Below are 12,852 nucleotides of genomic sequence, written 5' to 3' on the forward strand. Positions count from 1 at the left end.
CTGTCAGCCTCTTCCACTGGAATGGAAGTTCCATGCGGGCAGGAACTGTGGTATATCTAGCACCCAGAGAACAGGCCCCATACCTACAGAGTCTCAGAAACCACTCTCGCAGGCTAGCTGGCTGAAGGAACAACACTGCAGTGGTTCCAGTGGATCCTGACTCCGTGGTTCTTATGAATCCCGCAAAGAGTGGTTCTTAATATGGGTCAATGGACCCCATGGGGATCTTCTGGGTGATGATCAAAATTCCAGGGGTCCCTGAACTTGGATGGTAAAAAAGCACATCTTCATTCTCACTATCCTATCCTCTAGCTGAAATGAAACATTTCTTTCCATTATAAATAGGAACAAACCACAGTGATACTACCTGTGACTGTCACCAGTAGAAATCAGATATTTTCATGACGCATTATATTGTTACCAGTGTCTCAAAATATTGATTCTGCTCAGTACTGCTTCAAAATTATACTGATTATTGGACCTACTACTAGAGCTTGGTATTTAATGCACGAATAAAGGCATTCCTATATTACTATATATGCATTTGCTTTAGAAAGCATTTCACTATAACTGATGTACTCTGGAATCCTATATGCTTTATGTTCTGCATTTACAAACATTCTGAGAACTGCAAGACATCCATGGCACAAAGAAGGTTGAGAGATTGCCTTTGGGACTGACTCCCTTTATCCCTTCTAGTGTCCCTGCTAAGTTCCAGGGTATGTTCACGGTACAGCCCTCAGAGGCAGTGATCAGGGTGACTCAGCCACCAGGGACCACAGGCAGCATGGGCCCGGGGCTGCCAGGCAGTGCGCTTGGGACTACACACACGCCAACTGTCCAATCTGGGTTTCTAGCTCCAGATCCAAAGACAGGGTCAAGCTGGGGTTGCCAGTAAGACTCTCACATTTGACTGAAAACAAAATGGAGTTTCAAGCTATCAGACTAAAAGACGGACTAATTATTTATATATATGTATTTCCCCCCAAACAACTAAATTCATATATATTTACTTCATCCTTACAGAGTACTTATTTATGTAAAATGGAGGCTGAGAAATAAATCCTTTAGAAAAAAAGGCGTAAAATTGTGTTGTTCTTCTGACTTCTTGTTTCTCCTGAGCAAACTTGGGGTCACCTTTCATTGGGAAAGGCCCAATGTGCAAAAGGGGAAGAAAAGCACATTCATTAGGCCACTGTCTGTAGCAGGCCCTGTACTAATTACTTTTCATGTAGGATTTATTTACCATCTCTTTTCCCAGCCATGGAAACTGAGACTAGGAGATGTGACCTGGCTTGGCTCAAGTCACTCTCCCAATTTATTACTAAGTGCCCTGACTGCCAGCTGATAATACACAGAGATGCCACAGACCTAATATTCATCCTTCTAAGCAGTCCTGGTTTTAGTTTTTTTTTTTTGAGACAGGGTCTCACTTTTTCACCCAGGCTGGGGTGCAGTGGTGTGATCTCAACTCACTGCAGCCGTGACCTCCTAGGCTCAAGCGATCCTCCCACTCAGCCTCCCAAGTAGCTGGGACTATAGGCGCATACCACCATGCCCAGCTAACTTCTGTATTTCTTGTAGAGATGGGGTTTCATCATGTTGCCCAGGCTGGTCTCGAACTCCAGAGCTTAAGCGATCCACTGGCCTCAGCCTCCCCAAGTGATGGGATTATAGGCGTGAGTGAGCACACCCAGCCCCTGGTCACTTTTTACAGTTAGGTATCACTAGAGAGACTAAATACCCAACAGGAAACATTTTTCTCATTTCTATTTTCCCGTGATAGATACCGATCCTGGGGGAGTGGGCTGGGGAGGGTGATGGGATTATCCAGTGAAAAGCCACAGGCAACAGTTCAAGTCCCTCTGAATCCACAGCTACATGCACAGCTTCAGAGCAATACAAAACAGGTAATTTAATTCCATAAAATTATCTTTCTACAGTTCGTTTTTTCCTCCTAGCCTACTGAAATGTACACACCATGAGTACAAAGTACAAGGTGCTGTTCAGCTGTAATTTTACTTCTGCACATATTTAACGTGCTACTGGGATGAAACATTTCATGGTTCCTGTGCTTAGCAAATGAAATAAATCAATGTGTTAAGAGAAAGCGATTTTGTTCTTGCTGTCTGGGGAAAGTGCTCTTTACTTTCCTATTAACAAAAACTTAATGAACCATTTCACATTCAAAACCCCTTAGGTCATAATGTCTATTTCTTAATTAAGTTTTTACAAGTCAAATAATGCTAATTTTCTTTTATATCTCCACACGGGCAGCAGCACTTAAAAAAAATTACTGAGAATAAACAACACCACAGAGTGAGGACTATTTCAGTGAGTTAAATATAGATGCTTGTAGGGCTTTATAAAGGAAGATAGAGAAAGCAAAATGACCTGGCCCAGAATACATGAAGTATAATCAAAGAAACAGGGTATTTGGGTTACTATGGAATTCGGGCCAAAATAAAGTTTTTTGTATGGTGACGACTTGGAATTTTGCTTCAAAACAGGAAGCATAATAATGCCGACCTGCTCTAAGAAACAGTGGTCACTGAGTATTTAAGTTCTTTTTCTTGAATTTATTTTAAATTTTTATGCTTAAACTTCCCAGCCTGTATTAAATAGGCCTAGGCTTTGTACAATACAGAAACAGGTACTTGAGGCTCACTGCTGGTTCGTTCTTGGGCCAGTCTTATTTTTTTTTCATCCTAATTGCGCAGACAGCATCGGAGCTTTGTCAGCTTTACCTGCTCTGAATAGAAGCACTTTTGGCCCCCCTTGTCAAAGACTAGGGAAGAAAGCCCGCGCTCTGGTTGGCAGCAGTCTTGGATTCTCGCCCCCGGCCATACTGTGCAATCACGCTGTTTATTCCACTGTAACAATCAGACAGCGAGAGCAGAGCACCTGGTACTCCCCGGCCCGGGCCTTCCTTGGCAGCTGACGGGCAACCTCGCTGCCAGGTGGTCGCGCTTCAATTACATTAGCTAGCCATTCTAGGGTTAACGAGGACCCACTTTCTTCAGAATGCCCCGGGAAAATCAGTTATTCATAAAAGACAGTATGCCTTTTGTTGATCATTGAACAATGTTGCTGAAAATCCATTAAATTAAATTCTCTTTATTGGGCTGAATAATGCAATAGCAATAGCCCCAGCTAGAAGTTTGCATGTTTATTTACCAAATTTCTGAATAATTTATACATGGATCCTGGCTCTTTTATCAGTTAGTGGTCAAATGCTTCTTCAGAATGGAGCAGTGTAGCTCTGCCTTCATCTTAACACGCACCAACACTTGCAAATAAAAAACAAACAAAAGCCGAATTTAACGGAGTGGTCAGAAAGGGAAATCTCATTTTAATTCAGAATTCACATTCCAATTTTCTTTTGCAAGAGGACTCTCACATATTTTGGCATGAATTTACATAAGATGCTTTTTGGGAGCTGTTTCACATGAGGACCTTTTTCACAACAGAAAATGAAACAGAAGGAAACAAGTGGGAAGTGGGACAGCCGTTAATCTGTAAGTTAGGGAACTGCTGCCAATGTTTAGGTGGAAGGTGACCGGGATGAGGTGAGTGTGGGTGGACCTGTGGCTAGCCTTGTTGAAACAAACGAACAGCTAGAATGTCACCTTGCCCTCCCTGGGCCTCTGCAGCAGTGAGCACAATGACAGCAGAGGCAGGTCAAGGCAGGACAGCAGCAGAAGCAAGCTCCCTCCCTTCAGTCGTCAGTCATCCTCTGCTTCTCTCCCTCAAGACCAGCGGGGGTTGCTGGAGGAGCACTCCCTCTCTCCTCCTGGCTAATGCTCTAGGTTGCCCATGGTTGGAGCACTGGCCATCAAGCCTCAGATACACAGCTGTAGAGTTGACATGTGCTGGGAAAGCTTTAAGTGGAAGAAATGTAAGAAAAACAAAGTTACAGAGGTATCATAGAGTCATTTAAATACTGCTGTCCTAGGGATGTAGTCTGAGCTGTTTTGGAGATCATTTTAAAACAGGATTTTTCTTTTTTTAATTTAGAGGCAGCATCAACAGAAAGTGAAATTATCCTGAAGTATACATTATTTATCACAAATAACATAAGACAAGCAAAGAAACAAATTCTATTGGATTTCATTTTCATTTAAGAAAAAAAATTCACTGTTTTTCAGAAATGAAAAAGAGTATCTGAATAAATTTAGAGAAAAAGGCATAAATATTAGTTGGTTTGCACATTCGAAGTAGTCTGTGAAAATATTTTTAGCAATTAGTGACAATGCAATTGGAAGACAGCAGTGGCTAAGAGAGTGAGCACCAAGCTGGGGTGTGAATTCGCTTCTCACTTGATGGCTGAGAGATCTTGGGCAAGTCATTCAGCTTCTCTCTGTGCTTTCGCTTCTTTCTTGCAAAATGGGACAACAACCCTACATTCTAGTGATGGTAAAGTACACATAAAATATTTATCACATCATACACATTATAAGAGCTCACTAAATTATGACTTATAGATTGGCCAAGAGATACTTGGTGGGAATGTTCTACACTTTCAGATGCCATGAGGCATCTTCACTCCGCTCTCTGTCATCTTAGCCTAATTCAAGTTATGGCCATACACTCAGCTACTCTGAGTCCCTTAATGTAACCATCTCATTCGTTTCCTTTGCAATGGAATAGCACAAACAAATTAAAACTCAAAGCAAGCACCAAAGAATAACTGTGTTATATTGCTAATGAAATATCTAAAGCATGGATTGTAATCAGACATCCAAATATAAATGTTTTAGTTTTGCTCCCTGATCATTTTTGATAAACACTTTGGCTTTGCCTTGGCATTTATCTTCCTAAAGCAGACTGGTATTACAATGTTCGGTTCCAGTAACATTATCTCTGAATTATAAGATCCACCTTGAACAAGGCTCTAGCACAAAGGTATTAGAATGTGCTGATGACAAGCAGACACTCTTCTACTGCTGAAAAACAATGGCTGACACTTCTGTGTGAACAGACAGAAGGCACATCAAAGGAAGCCTTTTACAGAGAAAAATTGTGTGATGCCCACTTTAATCTCTCTAAAAATCTATGCACGAACTGAACCCAATTTCATTTTTCACATAAATGCTAAGGCTTGATACAAGGACATCTTTTTCTTTACAGTTAAAAGATGAAGAGACAAAAGATACGCTAGCATAGCCTTTGAACTTTTTAAAGCTCTATCAATGGACCATGATACTTAACCACTGATACAAGGGCAGAGATTTTACAATAGCTGCATTTAAAGCATTCTGACTAAAACCAGTCATTATTATAGATTAAAAAAAGGCATTAATATCCACGTTTTCCTTAAAGCTGCATAGTTTTTATACTTTTAACCCTTTGATCAATTAACAAAGGTCTAAAAAGGTAAGATTGTAATACCAGAAGGATCTGTAAAACTACCGTGACGTGGGGATGTAATTTGAAGGGGACTGCATTCATTTCCTGGATGAGGAAGGATGCATAAAAAGCATCTTTTTGGGTGAGAATGTGGGAAGCAGTCCTCCAGTGAATGAATGGCTTCAAACTGAGATAGTCCAGATAGTGACTCTTCTGACATTGCATTATTTTCTGGGGGCATGGGAGAACTATGAAACGATGTCTCCAGGTGCCTCTTGATCTTCACTTTTTTCCCCTTGTATCTCTGGATCCCTCTTGAGCCTTGGCTGTCCCACACCAGGTGCCCCTAAATGTGAAGCTGGTGCTATTTGTCTTTTATAGTCGCAGCCACCTCAATCTTCCAGCATCCCTAACTTCTTTCTGCCTGTCAGGCTGCTGTGCAAGGCTTACCACATGACATCCTCATAAGGTGGAGTCCAGCTTTGTGGTCAGAATGCCTGTGCTCCAGGCCCACCATAACCATTATAAAGTGCTTGAGGAAGTCATGTGACTCCTCTGGGCCTGTTTCCTCATGGGTAAATGATGAACACAGTGGTGCCCACATGAAGTGCTTAGTACAGTGCACAACAAAAGCTAAGCCCTGGATAGCTGTTAGCCACTATTTTCCCCTCTCAGATCTGGAAGAAACCATGGGGGAATCTCGAGTCCATCTCTCACAGCAGCAGCAATCCTTTCTTCCTAGTCCTTGGGCATCTGTGAATCCCCGCCAAGGGGCTGCTTAATGCCTTAGGGCAGCAGCTCCCATTCCTGGCTGCGCATGAGAATCACCTAGTGGTTAATCGGCACTGATGTCTGGCCCCCATTCCAAACCAAGTTACCCAGAATCTGTGGGGTGGGTGCTGGGCATCAGTCAATATCGGAACCCCCATGTGATTATATGTGCAGCCAGGGTTGGGAACCATGGTTTATGGCAACACAACACACACACACTTCCTCTGGAATCCTCCCCTCTGTACAGGGCCACAGAATGGGACAGAAGGACCTCCAGGGGCCTGTAAGCAAGAAATGTGTCAGATATGTGTTAAAAAGGAATGCAGATTCACGGCTTGCATTTATTTTAATACAAAAATGTTGTATATGATTAACTATCAAGTACTGCTGATGATCTGCAAAGGTACGCTGTGTGTCTCCTGGAACTCTCCTACACCCTAGCACATCACCTGCTTTCCCAGTTTGAGGAGATCTTACTTATTTCAAGAAATTTTAAAACTTTTTATTGACAAATACACACACGCACAGACACACACACACAGTACACAGAAGTATAAAGCTCAATGAATTTTCACAAATTAAACACACTCATGTTATCAGCACCCCAATAAAAAATCACCAGCACCTTCCTGCTGCTTTCCAGACGCTCTCCCCCTTACTGGAAGGATAACTCCTCTCCTGATACATTGCAGATTAGCCTAGCAAATACTGTCAGTTTCCCCAAGTGGTTGATTGAGCCAATTTACATTCCCACCAGCAGCATTTCAGAGTTCTAGTTGTTCTATAGTCTCACCAACACTTGGTATTTTTCACATTAATTTTAATACAGTAGCCAGTCCCACCTTCTCCGTGACTTCCTTTTCCATAAGTTTGTTACCTGCAGTCAAGCAAGGTCTGAAAATATTAAATGGAAGATTCCAGAAGTAATTCGTGTTTTAAACTGCACACTGTCTGTCCTTTTGTACAGTGGGTCCACGCCGCATGTGCTGCCTATTAGTCACTTATCAGATCAACAGCCACAGGATCACTTGTGTTCTGTGTTGCATGTGGCTGTGTTCGAGTAACTCTTATTTTACTCAATAATGTCCCCAAAGTGCAAAAGTAGTGACGCTGGCATATTGTCATAATCGTTACATTTTATTATTAGTTATTATTAATCTCTTTGTCTAATTTAGAATGAAACTTCATAATAGGTATGTATGTGTAGGAAAAACGTAGAATATAAAGCTTTTGGTACTATCTGAGGTTTCAGGCATCCACTGGGCATCTTGGAATGTATCCCCTGTAGATAAGGGGAAGCTACTGTAACTTGAGATGCTCGAATGTAATGTCTGACTATTCCATAAGTGCCTGAGTTTCGCAAGGAGATTCATGAAGATGGAAGCCTATTACACCCGAAGTGCTGAATTTTGCATGGCAGAAGGGCAGATGATGGAGTAAATATATTGGTCAGATGTTGGTTCTGAGTATGGGGGCCACTGAATGACATTTACTCTGTTCTTGGAACTGGAAGCTGGGGAGATCCTCTGCGGAATCTAATCTGGCCTTTGGCTCCAACTGTGGCCCTGACTAGTCCACATCACTCAGAAATGGGTGCTTCTTCAAATTCTTGTTTTTGAAATAAACCATAACAAAAAAAGGCCAATCAACCCACCCACCCAACTAGGCTATTTTCTCCATGGCTGTCTGTCAGGGATGGGTAAAGGGATCTATAGTATAGCCTCCCAGCAGTACTTTCCTCTCAATGCCAAAACACTTCTGATTAATGGTCAAACAGGTTCTTAGGAATTACACTTCCATGTAATTTTCATTATAAATAAATTTAATTGCCCAATGTCTTTAATATTTTTAGAACTAGTATGTAAAGAAGTATAATCTTAAAAAGAAAAACTGGCAAAATCCAGCAACTGCTTTGAAAGAAGCTGTAAGATTTGAACTCAAAAGCATTTTCTGAAAAGCTGGACTCAGAGCCAGAAAAGCTGGACTCAGAGCCAAAGCTAATGCATTCTGGTAGCACTAAACAATGCACATTTGCTTTGGAAAAAACATTTTTTTTTTTAATGACCGAATTTACAAACATAGTCCATTTTCTTCTTAGAGCTAAAGCATCATCTCTCTTGCTGAGGCACTTTTTTTTTTTTTCTTTTTCTTTCAAAATCCTCTTTAACAGGAGCTGTGGTTAGTAAAATCTTATATTCTTACTTGAGCATATGTTCTTAATAGAAACCCAAACTGTGACCTCTTTGGATTGCTGAATGAATGTATATGTTTCTAGTTAGTAAGTGTGAACTGTTAAAACTCACATAAAACACAAAAATTTGAGATATCCCCCTGTCAACTTCCCCATTTTGAGGGTTTCACATAAAAACAAGTGAAAAACATTTAGAGAAATGAAAAAACATTCTGAATATATTATAAATTAGTTAAACACATATGCTGGCAGATTATCAATCTTTTGTTTTGAAAACCACCACATCATCTTACAGTGAAAGAGGTAAATTTTCAAACTATTCTGCTGCCATTACTTTTAAAGGCAAAAACCGCAATTACTTTTGCACCAATCTAAATAGGTTTTGAAATCAACAAGGAGGAGAGGAGAATGATGATTAAGAGGAGAGCAGCAGCCACCAGAAGCAAAAGAAATGACAGTACTTTGGCTTTGCAGGACTGCTGTGGAAAGCAAATGCATTGCTACGCATAAAGAGATGAATGACACTGCACTGCTCAGCACCGCCCTGGGTTATACAAAGCTGACCTGCGTGGCTACAGGTATAATGCAGAGGGCAAATATTCCACTGGGCCTGGTGGTTCTACATAAATGATAAAGTGAGTGACTTCCTGGGTTGAACTAGTTCCTGCAGATTCAAAATGTGTCTAAGGCTGTGACAGGGTGAGGACACTGCATGCATTCTCTGGAGTGACAAGTCACCGAGCCTCTTTGGCTGGCCGTGCCCAAACTCGCATTTAGGAAATGTTCTAAGGCCAAATTCCACTCTGGAACTCTCAGGCTGCCATAGTTCTGCTAAGTTTTAGTTTGATAGCCCATTTGTCATGAAGTCAAACCCCAGTTAAACTGATTTCTCAGCTGATTGGCAGGGATAGCATTTTAATTATCTTGCTTGTAGATTTCAACATTTTAATACAATTGCATATAAAGCAAAGATAACTTTTTTCCATTTGTGCTTTTCATTTCATTAAGATAAAAGTGGTTTGAGTCTCTTTTTCAATGGGTTGATAAAGGAAGGGGGCTATCCATTGTCCAGCACCAGAAGGAGGTCAGCTGTCTGACTTGGTGGCAGTATTGAGAATTTGCTAACATGGCAAACAATTCGAAAGTTTCCCAGGCAAAGATGTATTTCATTTGTTAATTGATTTTTAAAGACTTTATCATGAAAACAGGATTGGAGACACTGCATACAATAAACAAAAATAACATTCACTGGGCACAACGCCCAGAGAAACCAGCCAAACACCACACTAAAGGAAAAAGATGGTCCCGAAAAGAGGCCAAAATGGTTCAAGATGCAGAGAGCTCAACAGCAAGGGGCTCCAGAGAAGCTTCACAAACGCAATCCTGAGCCCTGGCAGATGTCCCGCCAAGGCAGCTAAACCCTCATCACAGCACCTGTGCACAGATTCCTCTGGTTAGTAAACAAAGTTGCTATTGACATATTCTCTATGCTTTGTAATGCAAAAAATTAGGTTGAATTATATCAAATTGCCTTTTTTTTTTAACTAGGTCAAACAGTCAAATATCAACAACTTCATGCACTTCAACCCAATATAAAATAAGGAGTGGAACTCATCTCGCAATGTCTCTCATTTTTTTGTCATCATGAAGCTCTTTTTCTGGGCACCTGTAGAGGGGATGAGGTAGGACAGTCTCTTGCCTACTGGACTGAGCCACATCGACAGTATCTGAGGATCTCTGCCCCGCATCCTCAGTGTAGCCAGCAACGTGCCAGGTCCCTGATGCATGCAATTCTACAAATGTTAGAGAAGGGAGAGAAACAAGGGGGCATCATTCTTCCTTCCTTGTGCTCCAATTATTCTTCCAACTCTTAATCCCTTTTGCTTTTATCCTCATGGAACATGGGGTACTTAATGTGAAACAACTTTAACGTTCATTTTTTCCAATGTATTAACTTTATAATGGCTAGATGAGAACACAAATATAGTCCCTCCCCAGTTTGGATGGGGGTAAGTAAAAATTGTTTTTGAAAAATGAATATTCAGATGTATTTTTCACCATTATAGGAATAAGAGTTAATATTGTGACGAAAAGAGCTGAATACAACATGAATGTAGAACTCTATCATATTTCAAGACAGAAAGAATTTTTTCTAGGACTTGAGAGTACTTGACAGAGTAGAGTGTAGTTTAATCTCAATGTTAAATAGTCTTTAAGAAAAGGCAGATAATCCATAGGTTGTCCGGTTGTTAAAAATCAGGATTAAGCTCCTGGTCTTAGTTAATAAATGTGTTAAGTAAATGAACGTGGCTAGTTTTATGCTATCTGCCATATAATATCAAATTTATCAGGTCTTTGAAGAGGTGCCAACAAAATACCTCTAAATCCAGACAGAATTTTACAACACACTAATAATTAAACACATAATGAAATTTTAACAATATATTACTTGAGTGTTACTATTTTCCAAGAAACACAGTTGTTACTCCATTATTTTTAATAGAATCTATGCTACAAAGTTTCCCAGGCAATTCTACGAAAAGATAGTGGAAAACAGAAATAGCATTTTTGACATTCAAGCATTTCTACAACTTTAATTTCAGAAGGAAAAACCTCAAAGTAACAAGTATATTTTTAGGGTACTGAAAGAAAATATAGCTTTAAAAAAATGTTAATCTTTACTCTCAGTGAAGAGAATGACTATGAAAACTGACCAGTGATTTACTTACTCAAAAAGCGACCTGACTTTGGGTTTATGAATGTATATTGGAAAAAAAAAAAAGGTAAATCTGCCTTCAAGTTACGACTTAACAGGAGTTCGGTGAGTCCATAATTAGCACCTCCCATGGCGGGCTTTCTAGAATCTTAACACAGAAAACCTGGAATGCACATCTCATTTAACAACCTGAGGAGACAGAGAGCTTTTCACAGGCAAAAACACATTATGAAGTTCATTAATTAAACAGTGCGGGTGGAGCAGATGGATGCTACCTACGCTTGAATGACGCTAAATTGGGACAGAGGTTTGCAGTCCTTAATGAAGCTCCATAAAATGAATGATTACATAGTGATCACAAGTAAACAAACCTGAGAGAAGAGCTGGATTATAGGGCAACAAGTCCTGCAACATGGTAACAAGAAGACCAACATGCATGGAAGCACCTAGTACACAGAGAGGCTTTGACATCATTCAATCCCAGACCATCCCCAGGGTTGAGGAAAGCTGTATGAGTCTACGAAGAGTTAAACATGAAATGACAGTCAGTGGGGCAATAATATAAAAACGCCTGGCCATGGAAATGAAGGGAGCAGAAACCTTTTTGTCACATAAAATCCATTATTGAGAATAAGACACTCAAGTTTCCTTTTATCTTCACAGAAAAACAGATGCAAAATGTCAGGTACTTGGGCTTTTCAAACTAAAAGGCTTAGCAAAAGCAGCTAGCCAGCTAATGTGGGCATTAAGATTATTTTTCAATCATACTTTCCCCCGTCACTAATTAATTCTTCACTTTTTCAGCTATTGTTAAGCCCTTAACTTTTTTTTTTCCCCCGGACCTAATTAGCTTGTGATGCAGATGAACTTGCATGTCTGCTCCAAAGATATTTTTTGAACTCATGGGGTAGAATAGAAATCATTTTGATATTAAAAATTTCCTATAAATATATGCTGTTGTCTGGAACTTATTTCGTTAGAATGACCTATTATGTCTTCCAACTTATACAAAATATAATTTCATTAGCAGTAACTGACAACTTTAGAACAAGAATGGCCCGAAGACATGTGGTAGCTACACCTTACAGCAAGCATTAGAGGTCAGCAGTAGTCAATGGGGGATGCCCTGCTCTGCTGCCAGAGCCATGACTGTGCATTCTCTGTATGCCTTCAGATGATGCTCTTATTTTCATCCTTCGCTTCCTGGGCTTTGATTTTCTCTTTCTCATTATACATGGCCTTTATGTAAGCTCTTTCAAATCTATTTTAGAGAGAGGTAGAATATAAATGGATTCCACATATACAAATAAATATCTTGCTAGCAAAAAGACAGAAAAATCACTGTGATGGAACTGCGTCCTCAACTATTTCTCAAGGCAAAAGCACACTAAGTAACATCAATTAGATGCTTATTTTGGGATGGACTCTAAGTGGGATATGCCAGTAAGAATATTTAAACTTAATATTTTCACTGCTTTTTAATTTGGAAGCTACATGTATTTAGGTATAAGAGATGTACACATGGTATCAAAACGGGAATACTTTCCATCCTAACTTAACGATAATTTTGTTTTCATATTTATTCCATACAATCAAGGTTTAAAAGGCTAGGATTCACTTGGTAACAATAATGAGAGAACAAGCTAAAACTAATTGGAATTGCTTCACTTTCTCAAAGCTATATCATTTTGATGGTCTCCTATTCTTAGGTCAAAAGTGTGCACAAATGAGAAACAGCAGGCGGCCATAGAGTCAGGTTGGTCTGGGCTCTCATCCCAGCCCTGCCCTGGCTGTGGGCCCCAGGCCAAGACCCAGCTTCCTCGAG

The 12,852-nt window shown here is 40.2% G+C and overlaps 1 protein-coding gene across 5 annotated transcripts in view; it reads right to left on the minus strand.

The window, feature by feature from the left end:
* The window catches only part of RALGAPA2 (Ral GTPase activating protein catalytic subunit alpha 2), a 325,720-nt gene that overhangs the window by 47,840 nt on the left and 265,028 nt on the right, over positions 1-12,852 (minus strand). Inside the window, exon 39 of one of the 5 annotated variants that reach the window (XM_055373511.2) lies at positions 2,925-3,881. The exons of the other annotated variants lie outside the window; for them this stretch is intronic. The gene's annotated coding sequence lies outside the window, so the exon portion shown is untranslated. Of the gene's footprint in view, positions 1-2,924; positions 3,882-12,852 lie in introns of those variants that run through there. 5 annotated transcript variants of the gene reach the window in all.

The sequence above is a fragment of the Gorilla gorilla genome, chromosome 21 (assembly GCF_029281585.2).
Source record: "Gorilla gorilla gorilla isolate KB3781 chromosome 21, NHGRI_mGorGor1-v2.1_pri, whole genome shotgun sequence".
In the NCBI taxonomy this organism is placed as follows: domain Eukaryota; kingdom Metazoa; phylum Chordata; class Mammalia; order Primates; family Hominidae; genus Gorilla; species Gorilla gorilla.